The 25,993-nt window shown below is 41.3% G+C and overlaps 1 protein-coding gene and 1 non-coding gene across 2 annotated transcripts in view; one reads left to right on the top strand and one right to left on the bottom strand.

Moving 5' to 3' along the window:
* The window catches only part of CELF1 (CUGBP Elav-like family member 1), a 74,863-nt gene that overhangs the window by 10,858 nt on the left and 38,012 nt on the right, over positions 1-25,993 (top strand). The gene's annotated exons all lie outside the window — the stretch shown is intronic.
* TRNAE-UUC (transfer RNA glutamic acid (anticodon UUC)) lies at positions 17,940-18,011 on the bottom strand. Its single transcript has one exon. It is a non-coding gene; the product is annotated as a tRNA-Glu (tRNA).

Genomic DNA, 25,993 nt, shown 5'->3' on the forward strand with positions numbered 1-25,993 from the left:
CCCGCCCCACACCTACTATTACATAGCTTAGCTGGTGTTTCTCTCTTGCATGAGTTGTCTGCATGATGTTGCCAACTTAACCACGCTAGGTTGGGTAGGGTATTACCAGGGAGAAACACCTTTGCTGTCCCTGCTGGCTGCCTGCCTGATTCTGAACACTGCTGTCTGATCAAGTCTTAGGATTTGGGGAGGGGGAAGGGTGAGCTGTGATAGGGCGAGAGAGAGACATGGACATATATATACTAACAAACGTAAGGTAGATAGCCAGTGGGAAGCAGCCGCATGGTACAGGGATACCGGCCCGGTGCTTTGTGACCGCCTGGAGGGGTGGGATAGGGAGGGTGGGAGGGAGGGAGACGAAGAGGGAAGAGATATGGGAACATATGTATATGTATAACTGATTCACTTTGTTATAAAGCAGAAACTAACACACCATTGTAAAGCAATTATACCCCAATAAAGATGTTAAAAAAAAAGTCTTAGGGGGTCCAGGGAGTGAAAGGAATTCAGGGTGGTGGTGACAAGCACCTTGAAAATGTATGACTGACATTCATCAGCGAGCTGGTTATTCCTGCACATTGAAACAGTACTGCTTTGTGGTTATATAGTCATTTTAAACCTTATAGCAGGCTTCCAACTAGGATTTTTCACTGGAAGCTGTTTATGTGGTAAAAAGACTGTGTATTCCTTAGGTCCATAATTCTTAGATTTATGGCCAGAGCAAGAGGAGCAAGCATTGCATTTTGTGTTCTTCAGCCCTTCCCTGCTCATGGTTCAATTTCTGTTTGTCATTTAGTGCCTAGCTAATCTTTGTCATGAAGCTTTTCATGTCCATTCATTCTAATACTGTATCATAGGATGTTATTTAGTGTTAAGATTTCTTTTTCATTTCAGTGAGATTTTAAGGTTTTCTTGAGGCTGGAGATTGCCTTATTGCTTATTTAGTGTATTATATATCTTTTAAGGAGTCAGGCATGCAGTCCCTACCCTAATTATACTCTGTGATCTAGCCCTTCTTGTAACATTTCAGTGGGCCATGGCCCAAGCTGGGCACATCAGTTTCTTCTAGGTATTTGAGATTGGAACTGAGAATCGTGTCTTTAGGGAACAAACAGATCACCTCTATTCAGAGAACTTGAAACATATAGACTCAGATGCTGGGGCACAGCCAAGTTCAGGCTTAATACATGTGGAAGCAGTGAAGGCCAGTCTACAGGGAGGGAGAATTAAGTACATTTATCCAGAAAGAAGCATTGATGAGAAATGTAGCTCTGGAGAGAGAGGCAGACTAGAAGCACATGCAGAATAGAAGCCTGGGTGCAGAAAGGCTTTGCAGGTGTGGCCCTGTTGTACTTTCTGCCTTTGGGTTCCATGAGATACTCCAGTATCTTTTCAATTAATGCCTTTTTTTTTTTTTTTTTTTTTTTTTTTGCTTAAGCTAGTTTGGAGGAAGTTCTCTTAATTACAACCAAAAGAGCTTTTAATAAAATGCTTAGTGCAGAACTCTGCCTGACATTTCTTAAGTTGATTTGAATTTTAGAACAGTCAAGCCTGGGATCATGGCTCTTTGGAATATTGCCCTTTTCCCCCAGCAGCCTCCTCACCCTCAGGCTTAGGCTGCTTGGGGTTTTGGCTTCTCCATCTGTAGTGTAGACATTCATCTGTGTTCTCCCTTTTGGTGCACAGAGTGCTTCTCTCTGGTGCTTTGCCAGCTCAAGAATGAGGGTTGGGTTTTTTTAAAAACAAGTTTCTAATGATTATCTGTGTACAACTAGTTATTTTTAGACATGTAAGACTGATAATAAAGTAATAATACTATTTCAGGTAGGAAATTTAAAGCGAGCCATCATTTATAAAGAATTTTGTGAGGCATGTGAATTAGGTCCTTTCTTCATTTCTAAAGTAGCACATTTGCTTGTTTCCTGATTGTTTCCTCTTAAAAAAAAGTTGATGGACTTGAGTGGAACACAATAATGTGGGTTGAATGGCAGTTGAGACTTTAAACAAAGGGTAATGGTGAATGGCTGTGTGCCCAGTTGATGGAGTCTGTCTGGTCTCAGCTCAGTTAGTAACTTCATGAATGATCTGTAATAGGAGCATCACAGTGGTGTTTTTCTCTTTGAGAAATGTTAATGAGGGAGAGAGGGAAGCTCTGAGAAGGACAGTTTAATGCTTCTAATTTGATTTTTTTTTTCTTCTTGTGATCATTTGGTTTCTGTTAAGTTGAAAGACTGTATTCCAGAGAAATGTAAAATTTCTCTGTAATATTAAAACAGGAATTAAAAAGAAATGTGGATTTGTATACTACTAGGAAGGAATACATTTGCAGGGTAGAAAAAGCTAGAAGTCATTATTTTACATGGGAGGTCAAATTGTTGAGAAAATAAACCTAAACAGTGTTATGCCTTTGTACTGTACTGTAGTGTGTATATAGTATTGACCCAAGGGCTGTTCATGGAAGAAGTTATACGTTTTTACAGTCCATAGTGTTTACTGGTATGGGGCCCTTGCACAAAGTAAGTAATTGATAAATATTTGTTGAGTACTATATGTTGAATGGCACTTAATTTTTTGTTTTCAGACAGTTCAGTACTAAGAACTAGGAATAGGAAGAAAACTTTTAAAATTGAAATTCTGTGAATCCATTTCTTCAAATCATTGTCTTTTGAAAATAATCAGTACTTTAAAGCTCCAAGGAGTTTTCTGGAGAATAAAATGTAAGCAGCTTTCCATTCAAAGACATTAAGTTGGCCAAGATTTGTACTGTAAAAGCCTTCATGTATCTTAAAACCTCATATTGCATATTGCCTGGACAAAATCAGAAGGCTCCTAGACAATCCTGATTCTGGCTCTGTTTTCTGTAGCTCCAGAAAATAAGAAAGGGAGAATCTGATGCTACTGGCAGTCTATGCTGTCTTGCTTTTCTGGGCCAAGACATGCATTTAAAAATAAAATCAAGGAAATCATAAACCAGTAGTAAAAACAAATAAAGCACCCAAGAGTTTGCCTCTTCTCATGTCCTGTGCCCTGAGTCTCTTAGATTGTCTAATATTAAACTAAAGTGACAAAACTATGCTCGGGGCTTGTCCTCTGCACTTCCTATTTAAAGTTTATGGGAAATAATCATGAAAAGACACCATATTTATTATATCATGATTTTTATCATATGCCGTTTTTGTTTAATAGCATCTGCATACATTTACAAGTCCAATTTTTTTTTTTTTTAAGCTTGCAAACTTCTTTACTGAACTAATTTGGGTTATAGATTGTGGTGATGGGATTGGGAAACTACTTAAAAATAACCCTTTGGGACCTGCTACGGGAAAGCTTAGGTGAGTAAATATATGAAAACCAGATACAATATTTCTATGGAATATCTTTTTTTTGATGTGGACCAATTTTAAAGTTTTTATTGAATTTGTTACAATATTGCTTCTGTTTTGGTTTTTTGGCCATGAGGCATGTGGGATCTTAGCTCCCCAACCGGAGTTAGGAATAGAACACACAGCCCCTGCATTGGAAGGAGAAGTTTCTCTCTCTCTCTCTCTCTCTTTTTTTTAATCTATTTTTCTATCTGTCTGTTTGTTTATTTTTGGCTGTGTTGGGTCTTCGTTGCTTCACGCGGGCTTTCTCTTGTTGCCGCGAGGGGGGCTACTCTTCTTTGAGGTGCGAGGGCTTCTCGTTGCAGTGGCTTCTCTTGTTGTGGAGCACAGGTTCTAGGTGCGTGAGCTTCAGTAGTTGTGGCTCACGGGCTCTAGAGCGCAGGCTCAGTAGTTGTGGCGCATGGGTTTAGTTGCTCCACGCATGTGGGATCTTCCCGGACCAGGGCTCGAACCTGTGTCCCCTGCGTTGGCAGGCGGATTCTTAACCACTGCGCCACCAGGGAAGTCCCTCTGTGGAATATCTTGATGTCTGTTGTTTACCTTTAGCTGACAGTATATCTTGTCTCCTTAGGTCCATTTTTTTTTTTTTTCTCTTTAGACTTGTGAATTTGTGATTTGTGTTTTACTTTTTTTTTTAATTTTTTTATTTTAAAATTTATTTATTTATTTATTTATTTATTTATTTATTTTGGGCTGTGTTGGGTCTTCGTTTCTGTGCGAGGGCTTTCTCTAGTTGTGGCAAGCGGGGGCCACTCTTCATCGCGGTGCGCGGGCCTCTTACTATTGGGGCCTCTCTTGTTGCGGAGCACAGGCTCCAGACGCACAGGCTTAGTTGTGGCTCACGGACAGGCCCAGTTGCTCCGCGGCATGTGGGATCTTCCCAGACCAGGGCTCGAACCCATGTCCCCTGCATTAGCAGGCAGATTCTCAACCCCTGCGCCACCAGGGAAGCCCTGTGTTTTACTTTTATAGTACGGTTATGAATTTGGTTTCAACACGTTTTATCTTAGTGGCATTTACATTTAAGGTTCTCAGTAATTATTAGTTTGAGATCAGGGAAAGATTTTTATGAGCACAGAGACACTTCTTGAGCTTTGTTCCAGCTGCTTTCTAGCTCTCAAGTTATTGTGGATCAGGCCTAGGAATGCTGAAGTTTTAGATTATTACTGTGAAATCAAGTTCTATTTTTATTTATTAATGTTAATTTCTCTGGTGTAACTTTGCTCTGGGCTAAGTAAGACATAGAGGAATGTTTTCTTTTGAATTCTGACTGCTCCACTTCTCTGAACAAACCAGATCCACAGATTAGACTTGTAAATGATCTGTTTTCTTAAGGTATCTTCTAACAGAATGGGTCTCAGGGGAGCTGAGCGCCAGCACACATTTAGCTGGGAGTGACAGTTCATCTCCCTGAATTACATCCCCTTTGTCCATACACAGCAATTTTGGAGGCAAGACTTGCAATTTAAACTCTGTTCTGGTCTAATCAGTGTGATTTATTTTATAATCAGTTTTATTTATTATAATTATTTTGTGTGATATGTTTCTGACATAATCATGTAGGGAAGCTGAAATTTCTTGAGTAGAAACTTGCTTTGGAGAACTTTGAAGTCTTGATAGGAAAATACTGAATATAATTTATGCTGTATCGTGATCTGGAAAGATATGGAAGCATACATAGGTCACTGAAACTTTATTGAGCTGTATTTATTTAATTGTTTTTATGAATAGGGAGATTAAAACTTGAATACATTTAACTCTTGCAAGAGAGTCACTAAACAGTTAATATTTCTTCAGAATTGTATACTATATGGGAAATAATCATGGAAAGACACCGGGTTTATTATATCATTATTGTTTTTATCATATGCCATTTTTGTTTAATAGCCTCTGTATGATGCATTTACAGTCCTTTTTTTTAAGCTTGCAAACTACTGAACTAATGTGGGTTATAGATTGTGGTGCTGGGATTGGGAAACTACTTAAAAATAACCCTTTTGCACCTGCTATATTTCTTTTTTTTCTTTTTTTTCTTTTGTGGTACGCGGGCCTCTCACTGCCGTGGCCTCTCCCGTTGCGGAGCACAGGCTCCGGACACGCAGGCTCAGCGGCCATGGCTCACGGGCCCAGCCGCTCCGCGGCACGTGGGATCTTCCCAGACCGGGGCACGAACCCGTGTCCCCTGCATCGGCAGGTGGACTCTCAACCACTGCGCCACCAGGGAAGCCCTGGACCTGCTATATTTCTTGAAGGCAGCTTGCTGAAGAAAAATTAGATCAGGCTTTCTGGATTACTAGATCCAGACCATCAGAAAATGCTCTGACCGGGCTTCCCTGGTGGCGCAATGGTTAAGAATCCTCCTGCCAATGCAGGGGACACGGGTTCGAGCCCTGGTCCGCGAAGATCCCACATGCTGCGGAGCAACTTAGCCCACGTGCCACAACTACTGAGCCTGTGCCCTAGAGCCCACGAGCCACAACTCCTGAAGCCCAGGCGCCTAGAGCCCGTGCTCTGCAACAAGAGAAGCCACCGCAATGAGAAGCCCGTGCACCGCAACGAAGAGTAGCCCCCACTCGCCGCAGCTACAGAAAGCCTGCGCACAGCAACAAAGACCCAGTGCAGCCAAAAATTTTAAAAATGCTCTGACCAAAAGAAAAGCCTGCTGGATCCACCCCCAGGAATCCTCGTGGGTCCCCATGGTAACAACCTCCTTGCTTACAACTTGTCACTGTGTAACTGTCACTGGGGTTCAAAGAAAAGCCAGTATATCAAGAACTGTGTGGCATTAACTACTCCTTGGTAAAATGCTGTTGCACATTTGCAACAAGCCAGAAATAGAAAGTTAAAGTTTCTGTGTTCCATTAATTAGATGCTTTAAAAAGCTGCCTAATTATGGTAAGGTGCAGTAGTGGGAAGGTGGTGGGTGGCCAAGGCAGGCATAGGAAGAAGCCATAGGCTCTGAATGTTAGGACCTTCATTTTCTTCTCTAAACCTTTCATTTTCCAAATGAGGGAAGTGAAATGTGTTACTTAAGTTCACATAGAAGCAGAAGCAGGATTCCATCCCAGATCTTCTCATTTTCCAGGACGGTTCTGCTGTCTCTTCCCACACATCACATTTGCCATGCCTCTACTTTTCAAAAACCAAGTATCAGTTTCTGAGGTTAGGAAAAGACCTTAGAGGTCATGCAGGGGAATTTTCTACCCAGTGGAGGAATCCCTTCTACAGCATCCTGGGCAGGTGCCCTCTGCCTCTTCCCTCAGGTGGGGGTTACCTATCTAGTTAGCAAAAACCCCACTGCCTGACTTCAAAGAGAAGATAGTTTTACATGGCTTTCCCATTTTAAAGCTATAAGCTTTGTTTTTCTCCCCTTATAAATTAGCAATTGAAAATCAGACCGGAATGTTTTTCATTAGCCTGTTTATCTCCGTTTAAGTCAGGCTTGTCAGTCATGACAAGGCAGATAATTTGTTAAAAGAATTATGTCATGCCTAAACTCTAGAACTTTGAAAAGATAATGCCATATTTGGAACAAGCTAGTCCTTTAACAGCTGGGAGGGAAGAGATGATAAATGTTATATTCAGCTTAAAGTATTTTATAGCGTGCTTAATAAGATGAGATGATGGTGAGCTAAAGAGTATCAAAAGAGGCCTCAAAATATTTAAAAAATAAAATCAAAAGCCAGATACGCAAGCTACTTTGTATTTTTTATGGTGCATTTGTGACTGTTTTTGTCATTGTTTAGAGTAGGTTCATTTACACAGAAGTGAGTTTTGGATTCAAAACCAACATTATTTTGGTAATTATTAATTACACATACCAAAAAAGAATTTTTTTTAAGGTCCATTTCTTGGATGTCATTGTTGCTCAATATGCCAGTCATTTAATGTCCCTTCAGTAAGTGCTTCAGCTTTTATTTCACTTTTCTTCTTTCCTAACTGCTTGAAAGGTAGTAACAGGTAAACATTTAAGATTATTAGCTTGAGGTGTTTTTTTAATACCTTTTAAGCAAAGCATAAATGCATATTTTCTAATAAGGTATACAGAAATGTTTTCAGTTTCTTATAATCACAGATACTTTTTCCTCGAAGAATTTACCATATTTAAAAATGGAGAATTTGGCTCCAATGTTAATTTTTCTTTCTGTCTTACCAGAAAGTTAAAGTGAAAATGCTGTTGGCAGTCTTTTGCTGTCTTGACTTCAACACAGTAGAGAATGCTATAATGAAAATGTGGCTGAGTTTTTAATATTCTGGTATTTCATGACCACCAGCACTTCTTGTTGTGCAGCCAGGGTAATTAAGGTAATCAAATACTTTAGTCATTAGCGGGTGTGGCCTGGCTCTGAAAGAAATCTCTAATTGTAGCCTCAACCCAGTGCCCTTTTCCCTCATTTACTCCAAAACATATTTATTATTTTTGTCATTATTCTGGTTCTTAATTTGACCAGTGAATTTTTGCTTAAAATTTCATCATACAGTTTTTCTTGGTAAGAAAGTATGCTGAATTACAGTGTAATGATGGAAACTAGCTGTTAGACTTCACGTTTTGGGTGGGAGGTGTGGGGAGTGAGAGAGAGAAGCGAAAAGGAGAGGAAGGGAGGGAATGAGAGAGAGGAAGAGAGAGATGGTTTCATCCGTACCATTTTGTAGACAAGGAAACTTGAGGTTAGGAACCTCAGGGAGGATAGTAACTTATTGGGGGCATCCAGCTATCAAGTGGTAGGTCAGGGCTGGGCTTTGAGTCCACACTCCAAATTCTGTGCTATTTTCCTTTCCTTTTCTTGCTTCTAGAGGCTAAGCCTCATGAAAATAATGTAATAATTGGGCTTCCCTGGTGGCGCAGTGGGTAAGAATCCGCCTGCCGACGCAGGAGACTCGGGTTCGAGCCCTGGTCCAGGAAGATTCCCACATGCCGCGGAGCCACTAACCCCGTGCACCACAGCTACTGAGCCTGTGCTCCAGAGCCCGCAAGCCACAACTGTTGAGCCCAGAGTGCTGCAACTACTGAAGCCTCGCACCTAGAGCCCGTGCTCCACAACAAGAGAAGCCACCGCAATGAGAAGCCTGAGCACCGCAATGAAGAGTAGCCCCTGCTCGCCACAACTAGAGAAAGCCCGTGTGCAGCAATGAAGACCCAGCACAGCCAAAAATAAATAAATAAGTAAATATTAAAAAAAAAAGAAATAATTTATTTTTGTAACCACTCCTTTTCATGTAGTAGTATAATTTTTAACTGTTAATCAGTAATGTAAATTCATTGTCTTATTTTAGAAGTTCTTACCTTTGAGTTAGGAAAAAATGGGCATATCTTTTAACTGCCCTGGTAAGATACTGTTTGCGTACCTTACCTAAACTGTTTACCTGTTTTCTTGTTGAAAAGTAGGATTGATTTAAACCTAACGAAAGTGGCATGGAAATGTGGTTTTAAGGTAGGTAGCATTCATAGCATCTTTGTGTCTTTAAAAAGAAATGCATGGAGTTCCTATGGGCAGATAGGTGGGGGTATCCCTCCCACAGGTCATTTAGTAGGTGAGAAAACTGGATGTTACATCTTTATTTGGTTCCTTAGTGAGAAATGATGTGACATGAAAGACTGCCATCTCCCTTTTTTTTACCCTTCTTCTTAAAGTCTGGTCCCCATCTTCCAACTCCCATGCCCCACAGCCATCCTTTTGGCTCTGACATTGCTTCTTAATTCCAAACAGCCATATTCCATGAGCTCCTAGAAAAGAGAGAGAAAGAAATCACCAATCTCTTGGCTGCCTTGCAGTCAGTGCCATTTTTACCAAATGGTCTGCTCTGTGACTATGTCCTCTTTTGACTGGACCCACATTAAAGTGTGTCCCAAATGCTATCTTGATATATGTCCTCACTAGCAATCTTGTTTTTTAAGTCTCCATTTACAGGTTGATTCACAGTGGGAGGGAGAGCCATGTTCAGAAACTTTCTGATAGCCTGATTTTTCTTGTCTTTCATCTCTTTGCTTCTATTTGTGTTCTTTGTACCTCTTCCTTGAGCTTGCACCTTCTGCATAGTTGACTGTATTATATCATCTTTGAGGCTGCAAAATAAAAGTTGGAAGATTTTAAAGTTCCCAGAATAATGTTGTCGCCCACATTGCACATATGTCACATTTTGAGTTTACTAGTTAAGCCTCTAAATACGTACTTTATATACAGTATGTGCAGTGTGATGACTTAGGTTGCCATGAGAACCTAAAAATTTTAGGCTTAAATGGTTCAGTAACAGACACATTTTTTTCCTTTATTGTCTTAGAGGAAGGCTAGGTTTTTCTTTTATCTAATATACTTTTTACAAATTGAGGTATTAGGCAGTGGCTATTCTCAGATATCACGTCTTGCTGACAGGATGGGTAGCTTCTTTGTTTGCCTATTATCAGTCTTCTTTATTCCATGCTCTAGTTTTTTCCCTCTCTACCTGTCTCCTATTACTTTCTGTGCTACAGGATAGAATTAGAAGTAGGAAACTGGAGGCCTTAGCTTCTTAAAAAAAAAAGTACACCTGGTAAGAGAGGAAGTATCTAGTGGGATGTTCCTCAGCACATCTACAGAATTCCACTCTCCTGTAAGCCTCCTGAAATGAGCTGTGGTAGTAAAATTTGCTTGGGAAAAAAAAATTTTTTTTCCTGAGGTTTTTTTTTTTTTTTTTTTTTAATTGAGGTTATGGTTGATTTACAATAGCTTGAGAATTTTTTTTGAGAAATATTTGTTTATTTAGGCTGTGCCGGGTCTTAGCTGTGGCACATGGGATCCTCATTGCCACGTGTGGCCTCTTTAGTTGTGGCATGGGAACTCTTAGTTGTGGCATGCATGTGGGATCTAGTTCCCTGACCAGGGATCAAACCCAGGGCCCCTGCATTGGGAGCTCAGAGTCTTACCCACTGGACCACCAGGGAAGTCTGAGAATTTTTTTTTAAAGGCATTATGTTAGTCTGCATCTAAAACAATTCAGATTCTTTTGAATTGGGATATATTGTTTTGAATAATTTCTTGGCCAGGGTGACTTGTTTATTCTTGACTAGGTTTAGTCATGAGAGTCCCTTCTTATTGGACTAGGGAGTGCAAGAGGAGATGACAGAAGGTTAGAGATGGAACAAACTATATACTGTTTAGTCTTTGGTTCTTAAACCTGTTTTGGATCATGGGCCCCCTTTGGAAATCTGGTAAAAAGCTATGGACCCATTTCCCTATAAACATAAATTAAGTACATAAATATATTTTACATATATATAAAATTTTGCACATAATATAATGGGGTTTATGGCATCCATGAAATATCCGTGAATTCTACAGGTCTGTGTACCCTAAATGTGGACTCCTGATCTGGTCCAGTACCATTTTTCACTTGAGGAAGCAGGTAACAGGAAAGAAATGACTTGCCAATGGCCATACTATAGGTGTGTATAGCCATTTTGATTTTGTGGTTATACTTTAACCACCCTTGGTGTATACAATTGTGGTGTTTTGCATTGTGTTGTTTATCTTTACGTAAGTAATCTTAATGGGTAATCAAAGCTGTGATCTCACCCAAAAAATAACATAGTAGTCCACAATAAAATACACTTTGGGAAATCAGAGTTACTATAACAGGCCTGCTCAGAAAAATTAAATGTATTAAAAAAATGTAAAAGACACTAACAGAGTTAAGAGATTTTAAATAAAATGTTGAACACTTGCATGTCTTTGTTTTGTGGGACATGAAAATGCCTCCACTGCTGGAATTCTGCTGTGCTCTTTTCTCTTTTTTTAAAAAAAAAAATTAATTTTTGGCTGCGTTGGGTCTTCGTTGCTGAGCGCTGGCTTTCCCTAGTTGCGGCAAGCGGGGGCTACCCTCTTCATTGCGGTGCGTGGGCTTCTCATTTTGGTGGCTTCTCTCGTTGCGGAGCACAGGTTCTATGCACGTGGCTTCAGTAGGTGTGGCACTCGGGCTCAGTAGTTCTGGCTCACGGGCTCTAGAGCACAGGTTCAGTAGTTGTGGCGCATGGGCTTCGTTGCTCCGTGGCATGTGGGATCTTCCCAGACTAGGGCTCGAACCCGTGTCCCCTGCATTGGCAGGCGGATTCTTAACCACTGAGCCACAAGAGAAGTCCCTGTGTTCTTCTTTTTCAGCACGTCAAACAGAGTGTGGACAAGGCTCTGCCTTGCACTGAGATCTAGGTGGTGGGATTGAGAGACCAGTTTTGCTATAATTTGGCATACTTTGCTCATCATTACTACATTACCTACAAAAGGTAAAGAGAAAATTTCAAATGGTCAATTTGCCTATAAAATATACTAAAGTAAATAATTATGGTGAACCAATTAATTTTAAGAATTTGAAGGGTTTTCTTTTTTTCAGTTTACGAGAAAGCGTTTTGCTGGGGTGCAACCTAGTATGTTTGTTTATGTCCCCCCAGCAACCTAGTATGTTTATTTATGTCCCGTAAACTGGAGGATTGTGCACACACATATACCAGACATGTCAATGATGGAAAGGAACTAGGTAATGTTCTCCTCTCTGGAGCTCCCCTTCATGACTGGGTGACTTAGCAAGTATTTTGTAAGCAAAGATCTCAAATGCACAGTAAGTATTGGTTGATTCATTGAGAACTAAAGTACAGAATCATTTGAACCCATCAACCATGCATTTTCTTTCCTTTTTTGATTCCCTGCCTTTTTTTTTTTTTTTTTTTTTTTTTTTTTTTTTTTTTTTTTTTTTTTTAAAAAACCATGCATTTCTTATCTTTGGAGAGTTCACTCTGGCCAGAAATAAAGCTTTTCATATATTTCACATTGAGATGAATCTGAATGAATTGTTCCAAGCAAAGTAATTTTTAGAACATAAACATTTGACTTCTGATTATATAAGCCAGCATTCTGGGAAATATATTTTAAAAGTTGTATCAAATTTATTTTAACTTGTAAATCAGAAGAAAAGAAAAAGGGAGACCTAAAACTGTCTGAGAGTTGGAATGAGATCTTCATTCTGAAAGCAGCAAAGGGCCTGTGAAGTCTAGGACCCTTCACACACATGCGGAATAACCTTTTTTACATGTTAAGTTCCAGGATTTAAATGATAAATTAAGCCTCATGGCTGCTCCTGGCCTGGTAAGAGTGCAGCCTGCTGAAGTTCTCACAGTGTCTTTCCTGTTTGCTGTGGCAGAGGGATTCTTGGTGTAAGTGACTGAAATTATCGGGAAGTTCCTTGGCCAAAATAGAATCTCAAACCTTTCTTCAAGTACCGGCCTGTTTCTGTTTTTTGTCTGGAGCATGTGAACACAGTGCGTGTGTGTGAGATAATTGGGCTTTCATTAATGGCCCCCTTTCAGCAACCATGTATGGATAAAGCTGTTCAGGTCCCTGCTCCTCCCTCTCTGAGCAGGGAGGAGGACCTGTTTTGCTGAAGCTGCTGTTCCACTTTTCAGCTTTCTATATTTGTACAGCAACAGCAGGGGCAGCCCACTAGCTCGGCCGCGTGGCTGCCCTGTGCGCCCATCGTGGCTCTGGCCTGCTCAGGGCTCAGCCAGGGCTTGCAATTTGTGTTCTTACGTGCGTCCCATCTGTCTGTCTGTGTACATTTCTGTGGAGGACTGAGGTTTTCAAGTTGAAGAGGTGACCCGTTTGTCTTTTTTGTTTTGTTTTGTCAATTATAAATGGTAAAGAATGTTTCAGAATCTTGGGGATGGGGTGACGAGACAAGATTTGTATTATTTAACAAAATATATTTTAGGGAGAGGATGCCAAACTGGTAAACATAGTGTCAGAAATGGTCTCTGGGTTCTCTTAGAAACTTCGCATTAAAGTAGTAGTGTTTTTTCCCTTTTGTTTTTCACTTGTCACAAAGCCCAGTTCTTAGGGGTGGAAATGAATTCCTTTCCTGGCACACAAATTTCCTGATGTAAGATTTGAGTAGAAAAGGCTGAGACACGTTTACCCCCTTAAGAGATGACCTCATACACATCTTTTTGGAAGAGGGTACAGTACGGTCTAAGCCTCTTCCCTTGGCCTTTTGCCGGGAAAGGAACTGTGGGAAATGCCCCATTGCTTTGGGCTTTGCAGTGGTCTGTGCTGTTTGCACAGATTCAGAGTGCTTTGTAAAGTTTGGCCTTACCAGAGGGCTTGTAATGTTTTTTGGTGTCATGTCTATTTAAGGAATAGTATGGGACATGACATGCAGACAGATTTCAGTTTATTTCCAAAGAGTATTGGATTTGTTATATATTTAAAGAGTATTCTTGTGCTTTGTTATGAGATATTTTCGTTAGACAGAAATGAATTGCTCGATCTTGATCAACTGAAGTCTAAATTTAAGTTGGTTTCTTTGTTTTACCCTTTCCTTTTACTCCCCTCCCCCATCCCCCCCATAAGTCATAAGCATGCTGAGTTGGGAATAGAACTTGTCAGCTGAGTAGGGATGAGACAGTTCTCTGCACATATTTGTAACTGTGGCCCATGAGGAGAGTAAAGGACTTAAAATGCTGGAGAAATACATTCACTGAGGCAGCTTCTTCTGTGGCTGTGTGGTATGGTTGCAGGGTTCCATGTGACCATTTACTGATGTATTCTACCTTTGAATCACTTAGGAGTCTGTTCTGTGACTTGTCCATTGTTGGCTTCAGGTGTATGTGTTTGTGTAGGGCCTGGGACCTGGTGCTGAGTCTCTTGTGGGTTCTACATACTTGATGACTTTATAAAATACTGTTGAGTGTGGCATTAAGTGGGCTTCAGCTTCCCCTTGGCAACTCTTAGTGCCTGTCTCATTTTGCCATTCTACTAATGTTTTCTCATTTATACCATGAATCACTATACACTCTCTTTAGGGTCTATCATTGGAGATTAAAATCAGTGGCAGCTCTGATTTTACTGCTCAACCTCAATAAAGGACACTGTGGTTTAGCACATCTCTATTTCAGCTTTCCCTTTGTTCTTGATCTTTAAAAAAAAAAAATTATAATTTTCCTGGTCTCATTAGTTGTTATTTTTTCATTGTATGCTTTTTGAAAGCTTCCATAAATCCTGTTTTGATATGACGCGGGAGGGTAATAAATAAATGTTTATAAATAAATAAGTGCTCTTAGAACAAGTGGTTCAGTATTTCGTAATGAAGGTTACACTTACACTGGACGCGAACAGGCCCAGTTGAAGATTTGTCAGCCAGTCATTGCCTTCTTATCTACACCCCTGCCTCTCCTTCTAATAGGAAATATTTCTGTATAATCTTAGGTACTCCATTTTGTTGGGATTGACATCTACACACTGCTGTATTTAAAGTAGATAACCAGCAAGGATCTACTGTATAGCACAGGAAACTCTGCTCAATATTCTGTAATAACCTTAATGGGAAAAGAATTTGAAGAAGAATAGAAAAAAATTAAATTAAAATCTTACGTACTCCATTTTGAGGAGAAACAGTCCTCTCCCACCATAGGCACCAACCTTAGTGCCTGGAATAATAATGATAGCAAAAGTTTATTGAGTGGTTTCTGTGTGCCAGGCACTGTTCTAAATGCTTTTACATACATGAGTTTTAAAATTCTAACAAACATCTTCTAAAGTAGATAGTTACCATAACCATTTGGCAGATGAGAAAACAGGTATAAAGAAGTTAAACAATTTACCCAAAGCTAAACCTGGCTAGTAAGCTCAAAACTGGGATTCAAAAGCAGTGGTGTGGGAGCTTCCCTGGTGGCGCAGTGTTTTAAGAATCCACCTGCCAACGCAGGGGTCACGGGTTCGAATCCTGGTCCGGGAAGATCCCACATGCCACGGAGCAACTAAGCCCATGCACCACAACTACTGAGCCTGCACTCTAGAGCCCACGAGCCACAACTACCAAGCCCGCATGCTACAACTGCTGAAGCCTGTGCGCCTAGAACCCGTGCTCCGCAACAAGACAAGCCACCACAGTGAGAAGCCCGTGCACCGCAACGAAGAGTAGCCCCCGCTCGCCGCAACTAGAGAAAAGCCTGTGTGCAGCAACGAAGACCCAATGCAGCCAAAAATAAAATAAATTAAAAAAAAAAAAAAAAGTGGTGTGACTCCAGAGTCTGAGTGTAGGGTGTATTATAGGCTTATAGTCAATATTTGACTTAATTTTATTAACACGTTCTGAGTTTTATTTGGGGATTTTTGAATCATGAATCAGTTTAACCCAGTTTCATTTTAGAATTTCCTTCTGAAAATGACTGTACTGTACGACTTTGGTTTTGCAGGTCTCTGTCAACTAATTCATTTTTTGATGATAAAAAGCTGGAAGGCAAATAGTCTGTGAAGCATTCCCAAAATTACTAATTTATCTCTGCTGGTGCCAGACTGTTTACTGAAGATATTGAAAGCAGAGTTAATTTTAGTTTCTTTAACTCTTGGTCCCTGCGCTACACATCTTCAGGAGAGGCCTTCATAGGGGAGCATGGGAAGGGAAGACTGGCAGATTTTACCTAATCCACTAGCTGTAATCTGTGTGAGTGTAACAGGATAATAGGGAGATGTGTTTAAAAGAAATGATGATGGAAGAATTATTGGTAGGCTGAGTAATTTCAGTGGAGGGTAGCAAAAATGTTATTCCATCTTAGTGTGATTAAATAGCACAAAAGTTTGATTTAGACAGGGAAGAATCAGTTCTTCTAAGGTGTTTGTCTCTCTCAAATTGATGACAAATTTTCTCTAACCTTATATGCATTCCCTTGTGTATATGCTGTCCTATGGTTTTTTTTTTTTGTGGTACGCGGGCCTCTCACTGTTGTGGCCTCTCCTGTTGTAGAGCACAGGCTGCAAACGCGCAGGCTCAGCGGCCATGGCTCACGGGCCCAGCCGCTCCGCGGCATGTGGGATCTTCCCGGACCGGGGCACGAACCCGTGTCCCCTGCATCGGCAGGCGGACTCTCAACCACTGCACCACCAGGGAAGCCCTGTCCTATGTTTTTTGTTTGTGTAAATCTTGTCTTCTGAACAGGGATGGGGATTGGGCCTTTTTTGTACCCTCTCTGCTTCTAGGTATCAAGTTGGATGTTCTCTATGTGTGTTTTTTGATGGATAGATCTCCCATTTTACAGAGAGCTTGTTTTTGTAAAAATGAAATCAAAGCACTGACAAGTTTAATTTTGTGGAACAGTGGGATTTTTTTTAGGAGTGATTTGAAGGAGGTGACAGAGATCATATAAATGGGTATTTAAATGTGAGAAGCACTTTTAGGAGCACAATTTGAGAGTGATGAAAGCATGATAATTGAAGTCACTTTTTTTTTTTAAAGTGACAGTATTAAAGAGATATTTAGAATTTGCCCTAGGGCTGCACATCCTTTGGGATGAATCAAGTCATGCTGAACATACACCCTGATTGGCTGAAGCAAAGGTGTAATTTTTGTATTTTCTGGCATAAAACCTAACTATCTCAGGAAGCGTCTCTACAGAATGAAGTGGTTTCTGGTTTTGTAGAATTATGACCTTAAGAGCAGAAAGAGATTGAGTAGAGTTTCCTGCTTTTCAACAGAATAGGACAAACCTCCTGAGACAAGACCATATGGAAGCATCCTGCTGAGTGCCCATGTGTTTAGGGTGAGGTTGGGGCAGATGGTACAGGCAGGGTTCCTGGCCGCTTGGTCAAAGATTTTGGAGATGATAGAAGTTAGGTACTGTGGAAGAACTGTTGTATGTTGTGTATATTGGGCATGTTAGCCTAAGAGTTGGGAGTGAGCTCAGTGAGAGGATATTGATGTGTTTGGTAGTGTTGGGGGTAAGATAAGGGAAAAGGTAGGGAGATGCTGACCTGGAATGATAACCTGCAATTCGATCTTAACCTCCTTCAGAGATTAGGGAGGGGGACACAAGATATGGTGTGAGAAACAAGAGTCCAGATCCCTGGCCTCTTCTGTTCTCTAGAGCCTTCAAGTAAGATATTGCAGGACTGTAGGATTTTTCTATTTAAGCTTGAAGCTGTTTTGATTCCTTTTTGAGGTACTAGGCCAAAAGCTGTATTTATAGAACTTGTTTTGACACATTATCTCACCCTGTCCTTTGCCTTCCTTACTGGAATCCAGCTAATGTTGCACTCTGCCTGGCAAGAAGGGTTGATTGAAGAAATGTACACATAGCTATACAGCTGAGTGATTGAAAATACCTCCAAACTTTGTAAATAGTCCAGCTGTAATTTTTGCAGTCAGTTGAGTTGCTGGGATAATTTCAAATGGTATAATATAATTACTCAGCTCACACATGGTAGGTATACTGCTGGTTAACCTGGACATTGGCTGTTTCCACACACAAGTTTCTGGCAAAGGAGGAAAAAAATATAAAAACAAGGTGCTTGTTTTGTAACAGAGCTTGAGTTGGGATTTTTCTTTGTCTCTCATAATTTCAAGAGTTTTTTTAGAAAAAAAATTTCTGTAGAATAGATAACATATCCATATGTAGACAATTCAGTCAGTATTCCACTTCTGCAACCTTGTTAGCAATTTTTTCTTTATCCTTCCAGAGATATTCTATTTATGTACAAACCATGTGTAAACCCTTTCTTTCTTTTTTTTTTTGGCTGCGCCACGATGCTTGAGGGATCTTAGTTCCCCGACCAGGCATCGAACCTGGGCCCTGGCAGTGAAAGTGCTAAGTCCTAACCACTGGACCGCCAGGGAATTCCCAATCCTTTCTTATATAAATATATCCTCCTGATCAGTCCTTAGTGGTACATTGGAACTGCCTTTTTCTCTTTAATAGCTACAGAGTGTTCTATTGTGTCTCTGTACTATAGTTTATTTAACCAGCACCCAACTGATATGCATATATGTTTCCAGTTTTTGCTATTATAAACAATGTTCTTATGTATGCCCCTTTGTGTACATCAGGTGTAAGCTTATTTGAAGGCTGTATTTCTAGAACTGGAGTTGTTGAATTGCTGGATTCAAAGGGCATATGCAGGTTTCAATATTGATAAGATATTTAAGATCATTTTTTATATTTTGCAAGTGCTACTATCAATTGAAGACTAGAAAGATCTTTTTTTAAATTTTATTAAAGTATAGTTGATTTACAACGTTGTGTTAATTTCTGCCGTACCACGAAGTGATTCATTTATACATATATAAATTCTTTTTCATCATCTTTTCCATTATGGTTTATCATAGGATATTGATTATAGTTCCCTGTACTATACAGTAGTACCTTGTTGTTTATCACAATAGAAAGATCTTAACGCAGTGTCAGACTGCTACGCCAGGGCTTCCCTGGTGGCGCAGTGGTTGAGAGTCCGCCTGCCGATGCAGGGGACACGGGTTTGTGCCCCAGTCTGGGAAGATCCCACATGCCGCGGAGCGGCTGGGCCCGTGAGCCATGGCCGCTGAGCCTGCGCGTCCGGAGCCTGTGCTCTGCAACGGGAGAGGCCACAACAGAGAGGCCCGCATACCACAAAAGAAAACACAAAAAACTACTACCCCAAACAGTTCCTGGAATGAACATATGACCTGAAAGGAAAGACCTACGGAGACTGTCCTGAGATAAGCTGAACTATCAAAACCAGCAACCATTATTGCTGGAGAAGAGGCATGTTGCCTAGAGTAGGGAGGAGTAGCCCCTCCTTTTAAAAAAAATTTTAGGGGACATGGTGATGGTAGCTGAATCTGCAAGCCAGATATATTTCTTTTACTCTCAAAATGTTCCACCCATTTATGATCTCTGCCTTAGAAAAACATTTGTGGTCCATGTCTCATTCAGTCCTTTTCCCTTAAAACTACTCAGATGGATATGAGAGCAGTCATCAAAATCAGCCTATAGGGGGTTTCCCTGGTGGCACAGTGGTTGAGTCCGCCTGCCGATGCAGGGGACATGGGTTCGTGCCCTGGTCCAGGAAGATCCCACATGCTGCGGAGCGGCTGGGCCCGTGAGCCATGGCTGCTGAGCCTGCGCGTCCGGAGCCTGTGCTCCGCAACGGGAGAGGCCACAACAGTGAGAGGCCCCCGTACCGCAAAAAAAAAAAAAAAAAAAAAAAAAAAATCAGCCTATAAATTCCAAGTACTTGTTATGCCTAAAGTTTAATAATAATCACCTCAGAAAAATAAAAGCAAACTAATATTTTGAGTTCCCCTTCAAAAAAGCATTTTACAGACTGGTTTATTTTACCAAATAGAGTGCTGTGACTCCAGAAAGTAAAAAATCTTACTGGCTGCTTGTGGAACTTGGGTCGCTTAGTCTGGTATCTTTACTTTAGTTCCCTCATCTGGAAAGTGGGAATGAAAATGCTGAAGAATCTCCTTTGAGCACTCAGGAGAATAAGGTCATTTCCAGAAGGTTATGTATTATAGAAATGACTCTTCAGAGACATCAAGATTATAAGGTAATTTAAAAAGTAACTCTGACTGTTTTAGAAAAAAAAAGTAGTCACATTCTGCCTACATGGTACTAACATATGGTGCAGTCCTGATGAGCTCACAAGTGGGCTGAAATCAAAATGCATTTGGAGACAGGAGCAGTAGTGACTCACTAGATGAGACAGATTTGGCCTTATGGCCGGGCAGTGAAACTAAGGCGGAACTGGTGGTCTTTGAACATGCCAAATTTCAGCAAATGATACATGAATATTATGGGAAATTGGAATGACTGAGCCTTTGGGTGCGGATTAGGTGCTTTGTCAGTGTCTCAATCCTTGTAGCCCTCTGTATCTTTAGAGCCCCCGCTTCTTCCACACAGTGGGGAACCTTTGCTGCCTCTGACTTCTGTGCATGGTTCCCTGTGTCTTTGGGAGGTAGAAGCTGCTAGGCAAATATTTAACACTGATATGCCTGGAACATTGGGTTCAAACTAGAAAGATACATAGGACAGTTAGTAGTTCTTCCCTGAGAAAGCTGCACATTAGCTTAGCTACCATATGTAAATTGCTGCTGCTACTTCCAGCAATTTTGTTGCTCAGGGCTGACAGTGCCTGACAGTGCTGCCAAGGAAACAGGAGGAGCTAAAGACAGTGAGATTCCTACTCTCCTCCCCCTGGAATAGAGAGCTGTATGGGGAGGAGAGAGGGAATACTTAATGGGGATTTGAGAATTACTTGGAGAGTATAGGCATTTTGGGAGGAAGTAGGAAAAGAGATTTTTTAAAATGTATTTTGCATTCCCTGTCTGCCTCACCTGAGCACCTCCAAAATGGAATGCCTCTTAGGTGAGATGAACTCTTGTTTAGCTGTGTACGTAGTCGTATGGAAAGATCATATAACTAAACAGGAGATAAGATGGCAGATCAGGGAAAGGAAGAACAAAGTCCAACTCACCACCATTCAACTTTGTGAACCACTTTTTGTAGCAGTTTCAGAGGATTTAATAATTATGTTGGGGCTTCCCTGCTGGTGCAGTGGTTAAGAATCCGTCTGCCAATGCAGGGGACACGGGTTAGATCCCTGGTCCGGGAAGATCCCACATGCCACGGAGTAACTAAGCCTGTGCGCCACAAGTACTGAGGCTGCTCTCTAGAGCCCGCGAGCCACAACTACTGAAGCCCGCGTGCCTAGAGCCCGTGCTTCACAAGAGAAGCCACCACAGTGAGAAGCCCGCGCACTGCAATGAAGAGTAGCCTCTGCTCATCGCAACTAGAGAAAGCCCACGCCCAGCAACAAAGACCCAGCTCAGCCAAAAATAAAAATAAATAAAATAAAAAAAAAATGATGGTGGCTTTGTCAGATAGGTGTTATATTTATTGTTTGTGATATACAGATAAGGATGATATTGGAAAAGTCAGGCTTTATGCCAATTCTGACTCTTGATTCTTTTTTTAATAGATTTTATTTATTTATTTTTGACTGCGTTGGGTCTTTGTTGCTGCATGCGGGCTTTGTCTAGTTGCCGCGAGTGGGGGGCTACTCTTCATTGCAGTGCGAGGGCTTCTCACTGTGGTGGCTTCTCTTGTTGTGGAGCATGGGCTCTAGGCGTGTGGGCTTCAGTAGTTGTGGCATGTGGGCTCAGTAGTTGTGGCTTGCACAGCTAGCCACAACTGTGGCTCTAGAGCACATGGGCCTAGTTGCTCCATGGTGTGTGGGATCTTCCCAGATCAGGGCTCGAACCCGTGTCTCTTGCATTGGCAGGCGGCTTCTTAACCACTTCTTAACCACTGCGCCACCAGGGAAGCCCCCTGACTCTTGATTCTTAAATATGGGCTGCTCACAAGAAAAATGTTTATAATTGTCACATGAAGAATAACAGTGGTTATAGAAGAATAACATTTTGCATAACAGTGTTAACACTACTGAACTATACACTCAAAAATGGTTAGATAGTAAACTTTTCTCTTTTTTTGGCTGCACTGTGTACAGCTTGTGGGATCTTAGTTTCCTGATCAGGGATCGAACCCGTGTCCCCTGCATTGGAAGTGTGGAGTCTTACCCACTGGACCGCCGGGGAAGTTCCTGTGTATTTTTTACCACAATTTTTTTTTTTTTTAAGCTGGGGAAAAATTGTTGCCTCTAAAGAGAGGATGAGCATACTGGCCAGTGGCGAAGGTTGAGATCTGTTTATAATCTTCTCTCCTAGGGTCAGGGAGAGAACACACGTAGATGACTCAGTCAGTAAAGAATCAGAAGCCCCAAACTTAAGTGTGAATCATGGAAATAGTAGCCACAGAGCAAGTGTCGGAAGGGGGGGGGAACGGTTTTTATATACCCCACAGAGGAAGTGTCACGTTTTATCCCTGCTGACCAAGACAAATCAGAGCTAAGCCTGATGTACAGGACTCAGGCTGTTTAACGTGGAACAGTTTACTACTGTGGAAGGAGATGCTCTGGGAATGATAAGAATAGAAGAAGGGCATTTACTGTGTGTTTCAGTGTATCAGTTTAATCCACCTAATCACCCCCATTTTACAGATGAGCAGAACAATTAGTGGTTAGTTTTTCAGTCTTGAGTCCACCTATTTGTTGTTGAATACTTTTACACATTTCATTTGATGCTCTAGTCTTTGAGTAGATTCTACTCACTATTAGTTGTGATGTGTGTGCCCAGGATCCTGAATTAGAATCTGGTGGGAACTGCCATTCCCTGGCTGCAGGTTCCTAGGGAAAACAGGTAGAGTGGCTAATCCAGACAAACTCAACTGGATTTAGCACTAATCCCTGGTGGAGTTCTGCATCATGAAGAGCTTGGCTAGCTAGGATAGCTTCCAAAGTTGATCCTTTTATCTGGTTATTTGGCTTTCTACGGTATGGGGGTGGGAGGACATGCAGTTTTCCAAAGCAGTAAGCCCAACCTTCTTATTGAGCCAGCCATATAACAGGAGGAAAAAGAAAGAAGTGAGGGCGTTGCAAACAGTCTAAAAGGTAACAAACATTTTTTAAAAGCACGATTTTCCTAAGTCATTCCTATTACTTGTCTCCTCTTCCAGTTAGAGATTTGTACAGTGGCTTGAGTATATTCTGGGCATCCATTTGGTTCCTTTTGAGATAATGTGTATAGTTAAGTCCTCTTTTACAGGTGAGGAAATTGACGCTTAAGAGATGTTAATGAACTTGATCAGAGTCACATATCTACTGAGTAACGGCAGGAAGTTTTCACTACCTTTAATCAGATCTCTCTCGGGACAGTTGAGACTTTGGACATTTACCTACTTACAAGATTTGCCTAAGAAAAAAGGTCAGATTCAACTTTATGGCGCTCAGCATTTTAAACAGTCTTTTCTGTGGTTTGTGTGCATGATCTTCCTTATAGACAGTTTTTAACCTGATGTTCTACAGGACCCAGACTGTTCATTGTAGAGCAGCTTATTACAGTGGAAGGAGATGCTCTGGGAAAGATGTGGCTAGGAGAAGGGAGTTTACTGTGAGCTTCAGTGTATCTGTCAGGCTTTCAACCAAGGTTCCAACTGCCTGGCATTATATTCATTCCATCCAACTCCTTCATTGCCTGGATTCATGTGATCTTGAGAGTTACTTCATTGTGTCTTTTCTCGTCTGTAAATGGAGATAGAATAGGTAGGAGCATTAAATATAAAGGACTGAAAACACCGCATGGCGTACAATACTCAAAACATGTTAGCTTTTATAATTGTAGCCACTTGTAAATGACTGGACATTTCTCCCTACTTTCTGGTGATAAGGTGTGCAGATTTTAAATACCATATACCATCAGTTTGAGAATGCACGCATTTATGACCATTGATGGCATCTTAAATTTCTTGATTTGTGATAACCTGTTAGATTCGAAGAGAAAAATCTGTGCAAAAAACTATTCATCTCAAAGCTGGATATAAAATCAGTGAATTATCTATTGTTTTAAGTTATCCAGGCCTGTTTTCAAATTTCCCAGGAGACCTATGGTTACCCTGAGGGCCGGGAGAGGCAAACAGGTAGGATCTGCCTTGCCCGCCTCTATCTTCAACCTGAACAGCTTCACCTTTATGTTTATGGGAAAAACACTGCATTTAAAAACATTTCAGTGTTTCCCTGGTGGCGCAGTGGTTGAGAGTCCGCCTGCCGATTCAGGGGACGCGGGTTCGTGTCCCAGTCCGGGAAGATCCCACATGCCGCGGAGTGGCTGGGCCCGTGAGCCATGGCCGCTGAGCCTGCGGGTCCGGAGCCTGTGCTCCATAACGGGAGAGGCCACAACAGTGAGAGGCCCGCGTACCGCAAAAAAAAAAAACCAACAAAAAAACATTTCAAAAGCCTCTCATCTGGATAGTTCAGTTCTTCTTTAGCTCCCTGCTTTATTTATATCCAGGTATTATTGAGAGCACTTACTAACAATTGTTAGTAAGTTAGTGAGTCATGCTCATGAGGCTAGGGTCATGGGTTCAGGCCTTATGTAGGTCATTGAGAATTACTGTGCCTGTTACCAGCCTCTGTATCTGGAGTTTGGTTCAGTGCATACTATGTAAGAGCTGTTGATGGTGACTGGGTCAGTGACCATTTATCTTACTGTAAAGGACTGTGTTTTGTTATTTACTCAAGATACAGGCCAGCAGAAAACTATGAAAAATAAGAAAGGTTCATTACCTTGCCTACACTAAGGGAGGTATGTAGGAGATCTGAGACCTTTCCTATCAGCCCTGAGAGATAATACCGTTCATTCACTCTTGCATCCTTGAAACATATAAGTTCCAGGATATATTCCAAAACCAAATATAAATTATTTCCAGATTATTTATTGTGGGATAGGTACTTTGCCTTTCAGAGTCCCCTGTACCACTGACTTGCCAAGTACAATTTTAATACATCATGGCAGGTCATGTATGGAACATCTAAACATATCATGAGCAGACAGTCCTGCTTATTTCCCTCCATCCTTGTCTGTTGCGTTGCTCCCCACCCCACCTAATTTTTGGTGCTCCTTCCCCCCCCAACTCTTTTCACCCCTCTTTGGAACCACCTTTATGCCTCCACACATAGTGATTAAGAACATGAAGGTAAGATTAATAGAAATAGACTCTGTGGAGCTCCAGGGAAGTACAGGACAAAGATAGTTCAGGCTTCCTCACAGATCTTAATGCATTTAGTTTGGTTCCCCACAGAAATGAAAGATGTAAAAAACTCAGACCTGAAGCTTTTAGTTTCCATTTAGCTTTCCTCTCTCCCCAAAGCATTTGTTTTCCCCTCTCCCCAAAGCATTCCTGTTTTCTTACAGACAAGGCAACAAAATGTAGGAAAATTAAAACTGGAATGACAGAGCTTTCAAAGAAAATACTTGGAACTTCCCTGGTGGTGCAGTGGTTAAGAATCCGCCTGCCAATGCAGGGGACATGGGTTCGAGCCCTGGTCCAGGAAGATCCCACATGCCACAGAGCAACTAAGCCTGTGCGCCAGAACTCCTGAGCCTGCGTTCTAGAGCCCGTGCTCCGCAACAAGAGAAGCCACTGCAATGAGAAGTCTGTGCACTGCAATGAAGAATAGCCCCTGCTCACCGCAACTAGAGAAAAGCCCATGCGCAGCAAGAAAGACCCAGTGCAGCCAAAAATAAAATAAATAAATTTTAAAAAACAATAACACCATTCACTTAAAAAAAAGAAAAGGAATCCATCTTCCAATTCAGGGTACACGAGTTGGATCTCTGGTCGAGGAACTAAGATCCCACGTGCCGCAGGGCAACTAAGCCTGCATGCCCACCAACTACTGAGCCTGCGTGCCTCAATGAAAGATCCCGCATGCCACAACTAAGACCCGGTGCAGCTAAAAAAAACTAAATTAAATTTTTTAAGAAAGAAAATACCTTCTTGTGTTGTGTATTAGTCTTCCCACTGTCCTGCAAGTGACTAGGGCCTGTGTGGAGGAAGATGGTGTGTCCTTTTTTTGTGTGCTTAAGTTTTCTTTAAAAAGTCTTTGAGTGACTTAGTAGGATGATTAATATCCTACTTATGTGTTTGTTTTTTAAATAAATAATTCACTTTCCTTTTTCTCTTGGCTATGCAACTAAGGTTGTTCCTTAGCCCCCTATATGTAGGGCTGCTATATGTTCTCTGGGACCTAGATGTGTGTCCTTCATACTTTTAATATAATGGCCCTTCTTAACAACCCCAAGCCTCCCTTTTGCTCTTTGTATCCTGGAGATTCCCCAGCTAGCATGCAGTATGAGTCTGGTCTCACAGGGTCACACACTAGCAGTGTTTCTCAACTATTCCATGCAACATATTGGGAAACATGACTCCTTGGTCTTTT

This window comes from Lipotes vexillifer, unplaced genomic scaffold (genome assembly GCF_000442215.2).
Source record: "Lipotes vexillifer unplaced genomic scaffold, Lipotes_vexillifer_v1.1 scaffold977, whole genome shotgun sequence".
NCBI lineage: Eukaryota > Metazoa > Chordata > Mammalia > Artiodactyla > Lipotidae > Lipotes > Lipotes vexillifer.